We start from the raw sequence: 14,584 nt of genomic DNA, 5'->3' as shown, positions 1-14,584 counted from the left end.
GGATGTTTGTTGCATAACTCAAGAACGGTATGTCCTAGAAAGTTGAAATTTGGTACGTAGACCCCTAATGGGGTCTAGTTGTGCACCTCTTCTTTTGGTTGCATTCGGGTGTTTCTAAAGGGGTCTTTTGCTCCTTTTTGGGAGGAAATCATTGTTAATTTCGATGTAAACTCAAGTGGTGTTATAATTTGGCGGACACTTGTTCGCCAGTATTTTGGTCGCCAAGTTTTGTCGCCAACTTGGCGACAAATTTGGCAATTTTTTTTTTAAATTTGGTTTCAATTTGGCCGCTGTTGGTGATATTTAGAGAGTAAACTATTGAATCACACTAAAAATGCCAATAATGGGGAAATGACATTAAATTGGAGTAAAAGGAAGTGATGCGCACATCAGCTCGTTTCTTTTATAACTAAATTGCTGCAATTTTACTTAGTGGTGTAAAAACTAAACACTCCAGATTTGAACAATTTTGAATGTCTTCCCACTGAAACACTTCGTACGTTTCCTAAGAAAAAATTGGATAATTTGGAAAGCGTCTTCAAGAGGATAGCCACCATAATGTGGGACGGATGTTCGATGAGCCACTGTTTAACTACAGAAGCCGTATACAGTCGAGTCCCGACTTACGCGAGGGATGCGTTCCAAGACCCCTCGCGTAAGTTGAAATTTCGCGTTGTGGAAAAGGGTATGTGTAAAAACATTTATAAACATACCCAATTTTTTTAGACACTTGTAAACACCACTTCAAACTGTTAAAAACCATTTCTTAACTATACATTACTGTTTCTTACATAAAAAACTGCTTTTTTTTACGTGTATTTAAAAAAAAAAGTTTTATTCCACAGAAAAATACTGTTACGATGCACAAAATCAATGAGATCAATGGGAAAGAAAGACATAAATTAAACCAGTACGGTACTTACAGTATGTAGTAAGAAAAACAAATGCACTACAGTTGTAATGTACAGCAGATCCAGTAATGATATTTGTAACTTAAAAAAGTAAAGATGATGATAATTTATGCTGTGTGATCAAAACGTTGTTCTTATATATTGTTAAACACACAATACAGTTGCTTCACTTGTTCTTTTATAACGTTTCCATCTGTGGCAAATCTGTTCTTAAATTCACAATACAAGAGCAGCTTCCATTTTCAAAATTTTTGCATTTTCCTTTTACCTTTTTTTTTGACTTTTAACTGTACACATATGGAAGATTCATTCATACCTAGTTGTCGTGCTATCTTCGATGCGTTTTAGAGTTGTTCAAGCACATAAAATCTTTAGCTTTTCTTTAATTGTGGGAGTTTTTCTCTTTTTATTTTTATCTTCACAAACTTTAGATGAAACAGCGTTCATAGGTGTCATTATATTTAATAAACTTTCCTATTTAGAATGAAAAAAATAAATGGAGAATGAAGAGTAGTTATTTGTGTAAGCGATATTCAGAGTAGTACGGTGTAGGAACTTCCGCTGCCAGTGATGCTAAAGGGTTTAAGGTCCATTCACCAAAAATACATTTTTAGTAGCCAATAACAAAGCCGATACTTACACACCGCGATTTCCTTTCGAAAATTTTCGTGTTGAGGGCGAAGAATTCGCGTAAGGTCTAAAATTCTTTACTGGTGAAAAAATCACGTTGAAGCCATTTCGCGTAAGTCGGATCGCGTTGTAGCGGGAGTCGACTGTATAGATCTTTAAAAGAACTAGGTTCCTTTAGAAACTCTGTACGATCTTATGTATCTTAAGAGCACTTCTAAGAGCCCATATTGGTCGGTGGTAAGCATTTTGCGAGTCTTTTGCAAGTAAGTAACAGGAAAAGACATGGAAAAGGATATCATATCAAAATAGATGAAATGGAAAAATCTCTCAAATCTAAATGATTTGTTTCTTAATGTGTATCCTGAAACCAAGAATCGTTGTCAGAAAGATTGCACTTGGATGTGCGAGAGGGCTATAGTTTTTGCACGAACACTGTGCATCATCCACATGAATTCTTTAATTCACGTAACTCTCCAGGACTTCTCTTCATTCTTTTAAAATTAAAGGCGGTATTCCAATAATTTTATAGCGAAATTTTAATTCGTCTTAGCTATGCAATGTAACTGTATCCCAAGTGAAATCAATATAGACTAAAATGATTTAGAGTATTATTCTTACTGGACCAGAAGTAGGTCAGTCCGCTCATATTCCTCAAAAAAATTACCATGTTCCCTACATATTTCCTTTTCTAAAACAAGTGATTTCAATTTCCAATGAAAATTTACTATGCCATCGCCATCATCAAAACATACGATCAAACGTATAACTATGCGTAGTACAAGTTTGCATAAGGGAAGTTTATATTATTCACGGGGAAGTACAGGTTGGGTTCCCTTGATAAGAAAATGAAGTGAATCATTTTTTTTCCAAACCTTATAAGAACGAAACAAAAAATGTTGTATACCATGATATTTTAAAACAAAAAAATCTACATAATATTTATTTAAGATAGATAATTTTTCAACCCGAACAAGTTCGGGATGGTCCCTAGTATTATATAAAATAGGAATTGATTGATTTATTCACTTCTACCAGTTGTTTATTTTTTATTTTTTATTTTTATACAATTGGGAAATTATACTGTTAGTAAGAGTGAACGTAACGAGATTTGAAGGGGTCTTGAAATCGGGGGTGAAAAATTTTTTCACGCCCGAAGGATTGGAATGGAATGTTAAGAAGACATTTGGGCAGGTGCATCATATCACTCGGGCAGACTGGCCCACTGTTCCGTGGGCAGCTACGCCCTCCCGCCTGTGCGCTATCGAGCATATGCGCCTTCGTTTTTTTTTTTTTTTTTCCTTTACTTGGTTCTCGCATACATGAGCGTATTCTTTTTTTTTTTTTTTTTTTTTGCCCCCTCAAACTTGTGCGCCATGGGTTTTTTTTTTTTTTTTTTTTTGCGTTGCGCCCTTGAACTTATAGTAGGGTCCCTAGTTTGTAATTATAAACTGGCGATTTCATTTAAAGAGACTGACATTTATAGCGAACGAAATGTCCCTGTAGTTTTATAGTAGGTTTTAATATTTATTTGAAATGCGGTTTTACATTTGCTTTACATTTACAGGGACCAGGGGCGCCCCGAATTTTATTTTTTGGGAGGGCAGAAATTCTCAATTTGCCGAATGAAACAAGTTTCGTCGAATGACAATAATTTTGCCTGATTGAATTCCAAATTTTTCTGAATCGTCACTAAAACTTTCCGAAGAAAGACATTTCTGGAAGGTTACGGTGACCTCCCATCGGGGCGCTCCTGATAGAGACTAGATAAAGATGGTTACTGCGAGGAAAACATTTCATTTTTGAAATTATACAAATTTAAAAAGATCGCCGTAGCAGACTAACATAAACGTTCCTGAGGCTATCCCAGGTTTTTTAATTGGTGAATTCCTGGAGTTTTTTTTATTTGCCGAATCTACGGATTCCGGTTCATTAGAGATTTTGAATTACTTGTCATAATGAGTCCCCCAATCGTGTTAAAAATGTTTAACTGCAAACATTTATCAACTGGAGATGCAGGATAATTTTCAAAAATTGATAATTATCCTGCCTATTATTGAAAAAATAAATAAATAAGAGAAGTGAGCAACAAACAAACGTTAACATCCAACGCAAAAAAATAGAAAGACATGAGCCTATTTTCATATCTATCGCATAACCCACCCTTGATGTAAGTATGAAAAACAGGTATGTAATAAAAAACTGCATTTGCATTTCACTGCGAAACACATGGTAATTTGACTGTCATAATCTTTCTTTTTCTCGAGTTATGCTGATATTACTGTTTGCTCATCCTTTTCTGCGATAGAGTGCACAATACACACTAAAATGAAGACCTCGATTGGTCTGGCAGAGCTATTTTTGTCCCATTATCAGAAAAAAGCGATTATAGAGGCGAGGTGATTACATGTGTATGTGCTTGTAACTGTAAATAAAATTATTCAGTAGTGAAACAAATTGTTCAACTTCAATGTATTTTTTTCTTGTCTCGTAAAAATGTGCATATTTTATTTCAAAAAGGGATCAAATGTCATCTTTTATTTACACTGTAAAAATATTCTGAAACATCACTGATTATTTCCGTGGAACGTTTTGGAATTTCACAAATTTTTCATCAATTTCCTGTTAAAATCAAGGATCTTCGTCAAAAAGTTTCCTGAACCGCTACAAGTTGCACGAATGCAGACTTCTCACTGTTGAGTGAAATATTTTTAACTACTAGTTTAAAGATAAACTGAGCGTATTTATTAAGTGTATTGGCTTCAGTTAGATTATGGCCTTTCTGAATTGAATAAGGTCCCAATGAAGTCAAGTTTTGCTATGAAAGTGCAAGTGAGATGCGTGATACTTACTTATAATACTGTCGTAGTCTTGACCATGGTAACAAGTATCCTATAGACCCTTCTTGGTAAATCCGGAAGGTGCCATGTTATTATTTTAAATCTATTCAAATTTTCTCTGAAGATTCCAGAGACATGACTGACTTTAAGGAAGGTTACTGAATTTTAGCGGAAAACGTCCCCCTCTCACCCCCAAGATATGTTACTGCCACAAATGAGGCACATTAACTGCCTTTTATTTTCCAGGAACGTTTATGAACTGTTTTTACGGTGTATGCAAGGATGTTTGACAGTCTGCATGGAAACTGTTTTTGAATGCGTGGTAAAGCGACTAATTACCGAAAGAAAACTCTCCCCCCCCCCCGAAAAAGCTATTTTTTCTTACTTTCAAATGGCTGCAAGGCTAAACTAAGGTAGAAAACTTTAGTGCGAGAATTAAATACGTAGTGAAACACCGTCATGGGTTACATGCGAGTTAAATTTCAGCATTTTTCTACAGTTTAGATTAAAAATGACATTTTCTGCCGTTTTTGAAATCAAATATTCACATTTTTACGATACAAGAAAAAAAAATTGAAGTTAAACAATTTGTTTCACTACTGAATAATTCACTTCGGCATGATGCAGTAAAAAAACTGATTTAAATGTTCTTCAGCGGTAGACTCAAATAAACAGAAGGTCCGACTTTTTTTTTCAATTAATCATGGATTTAATTAAAAAGCAAAGCAGAACCAGCAGGAGTAATGTATTAAATCATTTTTTTGCTCTAAAACACAGCTCTTTTTTAAGTTTCAAAGCTTTACTTTTCGTGCAATTAATCAGATAGGTTTCGCTTTGTGCTTTATTGCATGATCAGTTGAATAAAAGCACCCTACTCTTCAGGATTTTTAGACAAACAAATTATTTTTAGAAGATGTTTTACAAAGCTAAGAAAAGAACATCATAACACCAACCTCCAATTTATAAAACTGTAGCAGTGTTTTTGTTCGTATCGTGAAAAATGGCCGAAAACATTACAGAATTTATCACTTCTTTGAAGAAGCTGCAGAGAGTGATAAACGGAGGAAGTCTAGAGTTTCAGATATGTTATCATCGTTGTTTATCTGCGCGAGTGAGAGAATTTCTAAAATGTACACTGACTAGGCATAATTACAAAATCAGTTTAATGCTTAGCAAAATGTTCTGAGCTATATTATTGCATATCCATCGACAGTAGTTGAACCTTTTCACGGGAATATACTTGCAGGTACAGCCGGACCCCGATTTCACGAACCTGTATTTAACGAATTTCGCGATTTAGTGAATTTTTCTTCCCCCTCCCCCCAACTAAAATGAAGTCAAAAACCCCTATTTACCGAATAATTAACCACGAATGAGAAACCATTTTAACTTCCGAAAAAATTTTTTTTTTTAACTTGAGTTAGAAAATATTGGATTGTTTTCCAAATATTATATCTGTATTGTCCGAAGCAGAAAAATTCAGCAAATTTTTCACTTGAATCAGCAATTTTTAATGGGCGAGGAGGCAGCCAACGAATAGTGATTTTGCTGCAGAAAGTGATAATGAAACTCTCAATAAAATTGTTACTTTATCAAATGCTTTACATGCTCTGGAAACTGTAAAAACATATCTAATGCAACAGGCTGCAAATGACGCAGTATTTTCTTCTTTCCATAAAGTCGAAAGAGAACTATTTCGATTCAAGTATCAAGGAAATTGTCAAACATGTATTACTCAGTAGTTTAAAATTTCGAATTAACTTAATTAAGTGTGTAATAAGTCGTGGAATGCTGAATAAAAAGTGTACACTTTCTAATTATGAGTATTTTTGAGCAGTTGTTTAGTAGGATTTTTCAAAAGGTAAGTGCAATTAAAAAAAAACAATCGCACCCCGATATTACAAATAACCCCGATTTAACGTATAAAATGTTCGGTCCCGATGAACTCGTTAAATCGGGGTCCGATTGTATTTGGAGAACTAGCTAATGACCTTTCGAATGAACTGAAGACTTATCAGCGCTAACTGCGGACCCGCGGGAAAAAAACTAATCAGAGTTGCCTGAGCACTCGTAAAAAGAAAAAAGAAAAAAAAAAAAAAAACTAATCACAGTTAACCGAGGACTTGTGACGAATTAAACAAATAAGAGCTAAAATAAGAGACTCGTGGGAAAAAATTAAATTCGAATGTTGTAATGAAAAAAAATTGTTTAAATAAAGTAAAAAGTTTTTTAAATTGACCAAAAAATTCATTAAATGGGCAAAAATCGTTAATAAGGAACTAAGAAATGATCAGAATGGTTTTTGAACTCGTTAAGAGAAGTTAAAAACTCTTTGAATGAAGCTAGATTACTGCAAAGTCATCCACAGTAACTAAACCTTTTCGCGGGTAATATAGCATGATGCATTTGGTAAAAACACAAAATAAAAAAAAAAAAAATTACAAAATAAATACAAAAAATAATAAGTTACAAATATTAAAACTTTACTTTTAATTGAAGAGCTGTCGAAAAAATGTAAAGATGCTGACATTGTAATAATTTAACCAAACATTTAAAAAATAACAGATGTTTACGAAAATTATTCACACAATTCAATAAAAAAAACCAGCCCTACAAAATTTTTATTATTATTATTATTTTGAGTAAGGCATTTTTTATGTTTACTGGCAAAAAATATCTTGAGGATCGGTCAATTTTTTCTACAGACCGGTGCCGGTCCGCCGGACAATCGATTGTGAGAGAAATACAGCTCGAGAATATATAAATGTGTCTGTTTTTCAGGATTAATGTAATCTGCATGATTATATCATTAAAATATTGTGAAAAGACCGTTTTTATATCAAAACCAAACCAAATTCAAAATTTTCTACGACACCTCTCACTATTCATCATATACAAATGATTCATTTGCTTTAGAAACGCTATATATCCAAAAGTATTGCACGCACAGCCGATGAGGAACATATAAAAATAACCATACTCAACAAGATTTTAAATTCTGTTAATCAAGTAGTAATACGAGTACAGTTTTTGTTTCTTTTGTAATGTGTTGCCTATTGTTTTTTTTTTTTTTGAATTGTTTCTCCCCCGGAGGAAATTTTGAAAAATAGATTCAAATTCTGCATTTTGAAGGGGATAACCAGAACTACAAAAATATCAGGAAAAAATAGACAAAAAAAAAACTTTAAAAAAAATTACTCTTTTGTAAATTAAGATAGTACACAATAAAAATTGTTTTTGGTTCGATAAATCAATGACAGCAGTTGACAGAAAGAAAGAGCGAGGGAAGAGAAAAGATAATGCATTGTTAATTTCTCACATCAGAGTTCGGTATACTTAGTTTTTGATCATTCCGCCGACAAGTACAACACAACAGTGAATTACATAAAAAATGATCAATAGTAAAAAATGCTTTGAAAGAAATGGTGTACTGATTTAGAAAATAAGTAAGAAGAGAGTAACATGCTGTCCATTTTGACAGTTCAAAATTTATTCACTTGATAAGAAATAAAATTGAAGCACACTTTGCTGAAAAGTTTCAAAGACTTATCTATTTATTTTCAAGGACTCGATAACAAATTACAATTATTTTAGGCACTCCTTTCGCACTTTCCAGTCTCTAACATTTTAGTTCTTGATTATATAGTTTTACAGTATTGTTCTAACGTAATTAGGAATAGATATTTTAAGTTTGAAAGACAAAATAAACTATACATTTCTCATTACAGCAACGTTTTTTTCAGTTACAAATAGTGCAGAAAAAGGAAAGGAACAAGTGTAATGTTTTTTTCGCTCTAAATAGATTGACAATATGCAGTAGAAGTAAGATAAAAACAAGCAATAAAAAATAAATTTAAAATACTGCACTGGAATTAAATAAACAGCAGATTACGTAACACCATGAGTCACAAAAACTTATCTTAAGTAATATGTTATAGAAACGTGAAAACCGTAATTTTTACATTTTTGTTACAGGATGTAGCAAGGAGCTGAATTTGACATAAGTGGCATTCCCCCCCCCCCCCCCCCCACGCCTTCTCATTTGATAGAAATTTTGAAATTCAAGGTTTGTAACCACACTTTTCCAAATTTTCAAGGTTTTCAAGCACTAGAACATGAAATTTATTCTTTCAAGTACTTATAATTTTTTTAGGAACGGATCATGCAATTTTTCGGAAGTTTAGGACCCCCAACAAAGCGTTAGCCTTAAACTATAGCTTATTTAACTTATACGCAAATTCGACCCTGATCATACTTAACAAATAAAGTGCTAAAAGTTTTGTAAAATCATTGAAATTTTAAGAATGATACAGATAAAAATTCGTTTGATGAGCATAGCTTTGCTGAAATCATGAAAACTCTAATAATAAATTTTATATTATTATTATTATCATTATTATTATGAGTATTAGTATTAATATGTTGGAAATTTAAAAATATAAAAAACTAATTTAGATGTATTTTCTCCATTTGGATCAAAAAATGATAGTTTTGTAACAACTTAAAATTTTAATTTTTGCACATTTAATGTTTGATGAGAGAAAATTTTAAAAACTTCAGACCGGTGCAGCAATCTTTAGTTCAAACACTTGCTAAAGATACACTGTAAAAACGATTCAGAAACGTTCCTGGGAAATAATGGGCAGCTGATGTGCCCAATATCTGCCAGTAACACATCTTGCAAATTCCAGGAACTTTTTCCGCTAAAATTCAGTAACCTTCTTGATATTATCCCGGAAGCCTCCTGAAAAATTCAGAAATCTTCCCGTTTAAAACCACTCGTGTCTGTGGAAATAATATCTTGACATCATTCTGATTTATCGAGGAAGTTAAAAGAGCATTATTGCAAACATGGCCAAAGCTATGCCAGAATTGAAGGTAAGTAACGAGAATTTTACTTGCCTGAAAATCTTGCAAAGCAATGCAGTCCACACTTTTTCACTCCCTTTGGGAGCTTAATTAGCATAGACGTGCCGTACTTGAAATAGAGTCGATACACTTTATAAATACGCTCAGTTAATCTTTAAAATGGGAGCTAAAAATATTTTTCACAACAGTAAAAAGTCTGCATTCTTGCGACTTGTAGCAATTCAGGAAACTTTTTGCCAAGAAAACTTAATTTTTCCAGGAAGTGGATAAAAACCATTAAAATCCCGAAACGTGACATGGAAATACCCAGTAACGTTTCGGAATTTTTTTACAGTGTATTTTCCTTAGATTCCCCTCAATTATAAAAGTAATGAAAAATACTTTTAAGTTTTCGATTGAGATTTTAGAAAGAGTCATTGTTTTAGAGTGAGTTGAAAATTTAAGTAGAGTTTATCGAATGTCTTCAAAAGAAACGTCGCAAGTAATGTTCTGTCAAAAAAACTAAAAGTAGTAAATTCTCAAGTTGAATGTGATAGCTGCTGTAAATAAGCTGTACTTGTTTTTAACCATGAAATCTTTCTATGAGAAGATCTTATAGAAACGCTCTTTTGAAAGTTTGAAGTTGTGTTAAAGCTTATAAAGTTAAAATGTTATGTACTTTAAAAAAAAATAAAAATAAAAAATAAGAGCAACAACAAGCAGAGAAAACTATAAAAAAAAATAATTTTCGTTATAATGAATCAAATTTAGGGGAAAAAATGTTTTACCGCAATAAATAATGAAATTTAGTATTTTTATTATATTTATTACAAAAATGCAGTACATAAAACATAAAATTGAAACTTTTTCCTTACTTAAGTTTTAAGTAGTACTATAAAAATAAAATGCAATGTTACTAAGAGATTATAAAGTGAGTTATAACATTACAAAAAGTTTTAAATTTTACACAAAAGTTTTAGAAAACCTTATAAAGTTTGAAATTGTTTTTCGCAAAATTTGATACACCTTAAACTTAAGCTTAGAGCAATAACAAATAGAAAAAGTTAGAAAAAAAAAGTTTCGTAAAAATAAGTTGGTTTTTCTTTCAATTCATTATACAAATTCAATCGTGAAAACTGAAACTTTTTCTTAATTATAATTTCAGGTAATTATTCTTGCAAAAAAAAAGCAATTTTGCTGAAGGTTTTAAGCATATTTTAGCTAGAAAAAGTTTCAATGTTATTTTTCGTTTAATTACAAATTTAGTATTTAGTTAGTATTTTAACTTATTGTTTTGAAAATTAAGTTATTCAGCAAATAATACATCTTTAATACATTAGCTCAATATAATTTTATTTCGTTTATTTATGATAAGGAAGCGAAAATAGGGAAAAACGATTTACCGGCTCAACGCTCATTACCCAAAATGTTGTTTCAATGTTGTTTTACTTCTAAAATATGTAATTGCTAAATTCCCGATACTCGGCCTGTCACTTCGAATTTTCTTGGGGAAGCGCATATATTCAATGAAAATTGTAGCCTAAAGAGAAAAAAACCATTCCCACTTACATATAAATACATTAATTTTCCAAAGCCAGGGGGCCATTGACCTCCCTAAAAGGGTCTGCCTGATGCATTAATCTAATTTTGTGTTGTTTATTTATTATTATTGTGTTGTTATTATTATGATGTAAAAAAGCAATGATGGAGAAAATATATTTACTAGCTCAGCGAAGTGTCATTGAAATGTCATATATTCCTCTCATACTTACAACTAAATTCCTAATAGCAATTACGAAATATAATTTCAAATGTGCTGTTTATTAATGATATTTAAAAACGAAAATTTAGAAAAGCTTTACCAACTCAACGCACATGATGCATAATGTGGTTTCAATTGTGATTTACTTCTAAAACTTTCAACTGCTAACTGAACATAATGTGTTGCTTATCTATGACAGCGTTTCTCAACTTTTTTTTGACATGCGAACCGGCAAAGATTGGCGGACCGGTGAAGTTTTTTTTCCTTTTTCCTTCTTTTTTCTTAAAAAGAAAAAAAAAAAACTTCTAACGCGCAAACTATTGAAAATTTGTGAAAAAAGTTGCGCACTGGGGAGTTTTTTTTTTTTTTTAATTATTTTTTTTATTCATCAATCAAACTGTACTTCGTAAAAATTCCCAAAAATATTTAAAAGTTAAATAAAATATTATTGCAATAAAAATGCCATAATAAATAAAAAAGAAGAATTTTCAGAAAAAGTATACAAAATTATGAAAATTAATCAAAGTTCACAAAAAAATGTAGCATAGAATTTTTTTTTTCTATTTACTTATTTATTTTGTTTATTTTTTCATTTTTATTTTTATTTTTTATTTTTTGTGGACGAGCAAAAATTCCTGAAGAGCGATACCGGTTGAGAATGACTGATCAATGATATTTAAAAGCGAAGGTGGAGAAAAGATATTTACCGGTTCAACGCACATAATGTTGTTTCAGTAAGTATTGCACTTCTTTTCTAACAACTACCAACTTTATAATTTATTAACCAAACATATTTTCAATTGTTTTGTTTATTTATATTTAAAAGCAAAAACGAAGGAATAAAATCTACCGGCTCAAAGCACGTTACCCATAATGTTGTTTCAATGTTAATATAATTTATAATTTATTAACTAAATATAATTTAAATTGTGATGTTAATTAATGATATTGGAAAGCAAAAACGGAGAGAAGAAATATACCTTTTTAACGCACATTACCCGTAATATTGTGTTAATATTATTTTGCTTCGTATATTAACAACTACCCAACTTTCAATTCATTAACCAAATGTAATTTCAATTGTGTTGTTTAATAATGATATGTAAAAGCAAAAACCGAGAAAAATAAATCTACCGGCTCAACGCACACTGCCCGTAAAGTTGTTTCAACATGGTTTTGTACTAACAACTACCAAATTTTCAATTCATTGATCAAATATAATTTCAGTTGTGTTATTATTTAATGATATTTGAAAGCAAAAACGGAGAAAAAAATCTACCGGCCCAACACAAATTACCCGTAAGGTTGTTTCAATATTATTTTGCGTCTTATACTAACAACTACCAAATATTGAATTCATTAACCAAATATAACTTCAATTCATAAACTAAATTTAATTTTAATTGTGTTGTTCATTAGAGATAGTTAAAAGCAAACATGGAGAAAAACAATCTACCATCCCAACAAAAATTACCCGTAATGTTGTTTCAATATTATTTTGCGTCTTATACTAATAACTACCAAATATTCAATTCATTATCCAACCTTATTATTGATATTTAATTATAGCAAAAATGCAAAAAAATAGAAGTCTACCGGCATAACGCACACTATCCATAATCTTGTTTCAATGTTAATTTTTCTTCTTTTATTAACAACAACCAAATATTCAATTCAATAACCAAATATAACTTCAATTCATTAACTAAATTTTAATTTTAATTGTGTTGTTCATTAATGATAGTTAAAAGCAAAAATGGAGAAAGACAGTCTACCAGCCCAACACAAATTACCCGTAATGTTGTTTCAATATTATTTTGCGTCTTATACTAACAACTACCAAATATTCAATTCATTAACCAATCTTATTAATGATAGCAAAAATGCAAAAAAATAGAAATCTACCGGCAGAACGAACATTATCCATAATCTTGTTTCAATGTTATTCTTTCCTCTTTTACTAACTACTACCGAATTTTCAATTGATTAACCAAACAAAATTTCAATTGTGTTGTTAAAAATTACATTTGAAAGCAAAAGTGGAGAAAAACGTATCAACCGGCTCAACGCACATTGCCAATAGTATCGGATCTTCCCCTTTTGACAGGAGAAACGCGGAAACTATTTTGCGCTAGATAAATGACCGTCAAAATTATTAATCGCCTGAATTATCCCAACCCGCTCTCTCGTGTTCACATTCGTTGAAACAAGAAAGCCCGCGGCTAATATCATAACCAAAAATAGAAACTCGGAACAGCGCAAAATATGGCACTTACCGTTTTATCACCGTTCTGTCCCATCGCGTGGTCGCTCAGAAACTGAGAGAGTGCGAATCGAGAAAACAGCTGGGCGAATATACATCAGTGCAAAGCTGAAAGACCACTTTTCAGCCAATAACTGATAAATTGCGACGTCATTCCCCGCTACTCGGCGCACAATCGTTGCGTAAACACGCCAAACTCAAGGTCTCAGTTATATGTGTTTGTCATATCAAACGCTTCCTTCTTGGGGGGGGGGGGGTACTTTCGATTCCGAACTCGTCACTTACTTTTAAGAAATGAGATCGCTTATGGGGCGCTTAAAGGGGGGGGGGACGTGGACATTGTAAAAGCTTGTTCTTAATTCATTTATCTTTTTATTTCCTCCTTGGCTGTTGGGTTATTTTTGGGCTCGCGTGTTACTTCAAAACAAGTGCTTATTTTATTGGCTTTTTCTTTCTCCTTCCCTTCAACCTGTTTCTTCGAAAGTGTTTCTTTGTCTTCCGTATTGTTAATTATGAAGATCACTGGCACAGCCAAAATTTTCAGCCGGTGGAGAGGAGAAAGGGGGTCTTACAACAAACCTGAGCGTTTTTTCTGAAAATGAATGGAGATTGTTAATACAATACTGCATGTTTGGGTATATTAACATACAAGGATTCTTAATATGACTTAAAACCAAGGTCAGGGTTATCTACAAATGATGTCACGCTTTCAGGAGGAAGTGGGTTGCGAAATCGTGCCAGTTAGTGATTAGGGGGGGGGGGTAACAAGAAGTATGAAATCATGCATTTTTTTATGAGAATATGTTTTTGAAAAACAGCGTGACATGTGAATAGGGGAGGGGAGAGGGTAAGATGAGGTGTGACATTTTGTGCTAAAAAGGGAGAGGGGTTCAAAATGTTGGAAAAAATATGACATCATTTAAAGAGCCCCTTATTCAAATTTTGATGAATTGTTTTTAGTGAATTTGTTTATGACAAAAGAAAATTTTTGCAGTCAAAGGCTGCAGCAAGGTTTCGAAACAATATTTTTTGTACAGCGAAACCTCAGAAATCAGAAATATTTGGGGCTGAATCCTGTTCGGATTTTGGAAAAATCGGACTTGCCGGGTGGTCTATTTAAGCTCCTGTTATAAGCTCAATACTGATCTGAAAGGTTTCGTTTGTGATTAATAACAAAACAATTTTACCCTTGATAAATCATCAGTGCTTTAGTGTTCTCCAAACATGCATTTTTGGCAGGGGGAAATTTCTAATTTTCCGAATAAACGCCGAGTTTTACCCAATGCATGCCCATATGCGAATCGAAGGTTCAGAATACCGCGAGTCGGAGTCG

At 32.3% G+C, this 14,584-nt stretch overlaps 1 protein-coding gene across 1 annotated transcript in view; it reads right to left on the bottom strand.

Annotated features, from left to right (window-relative positions):
• The window catches only part of LOC129231439 (sestrin homolog), a 158,689-nt gene extending 145,240 nt beyond the window's left edge, over positions 1–13,449 (bottom strand). The window contains exon 1 of the mRNA XM_054865755.1: positions 13,265–13,449. The gene's annotated coding sequence lies outside the window, so the exon portion shown is untranslated. The remainder of the gene's footprint in view (positions 1–13,264) is intronic.
• Positions 13,450–14,584: the final 1,135 nt, after the last annotated feature.

Source organism: Uloborus diversus, chromosome 10, assembly GCF_026930045.1.
Source record: "Uloborus diversus isolate 005 chromosome 10, Udiv.v.3.1, whole genome shotgun sequence".
Classification (NCBI taxonomy): domain Eukaryota; kingdom Metazoa; phylum Arthropoda; class Arachnida; order Araneae; family Uloboridae; genus Uloborus; species Uloborus diversus.
The sequence above is the reverse complement of the archived record's forward strand: the minus strand, read 5'-3'. Positions and strand labels throughout refer to the sequence as shown.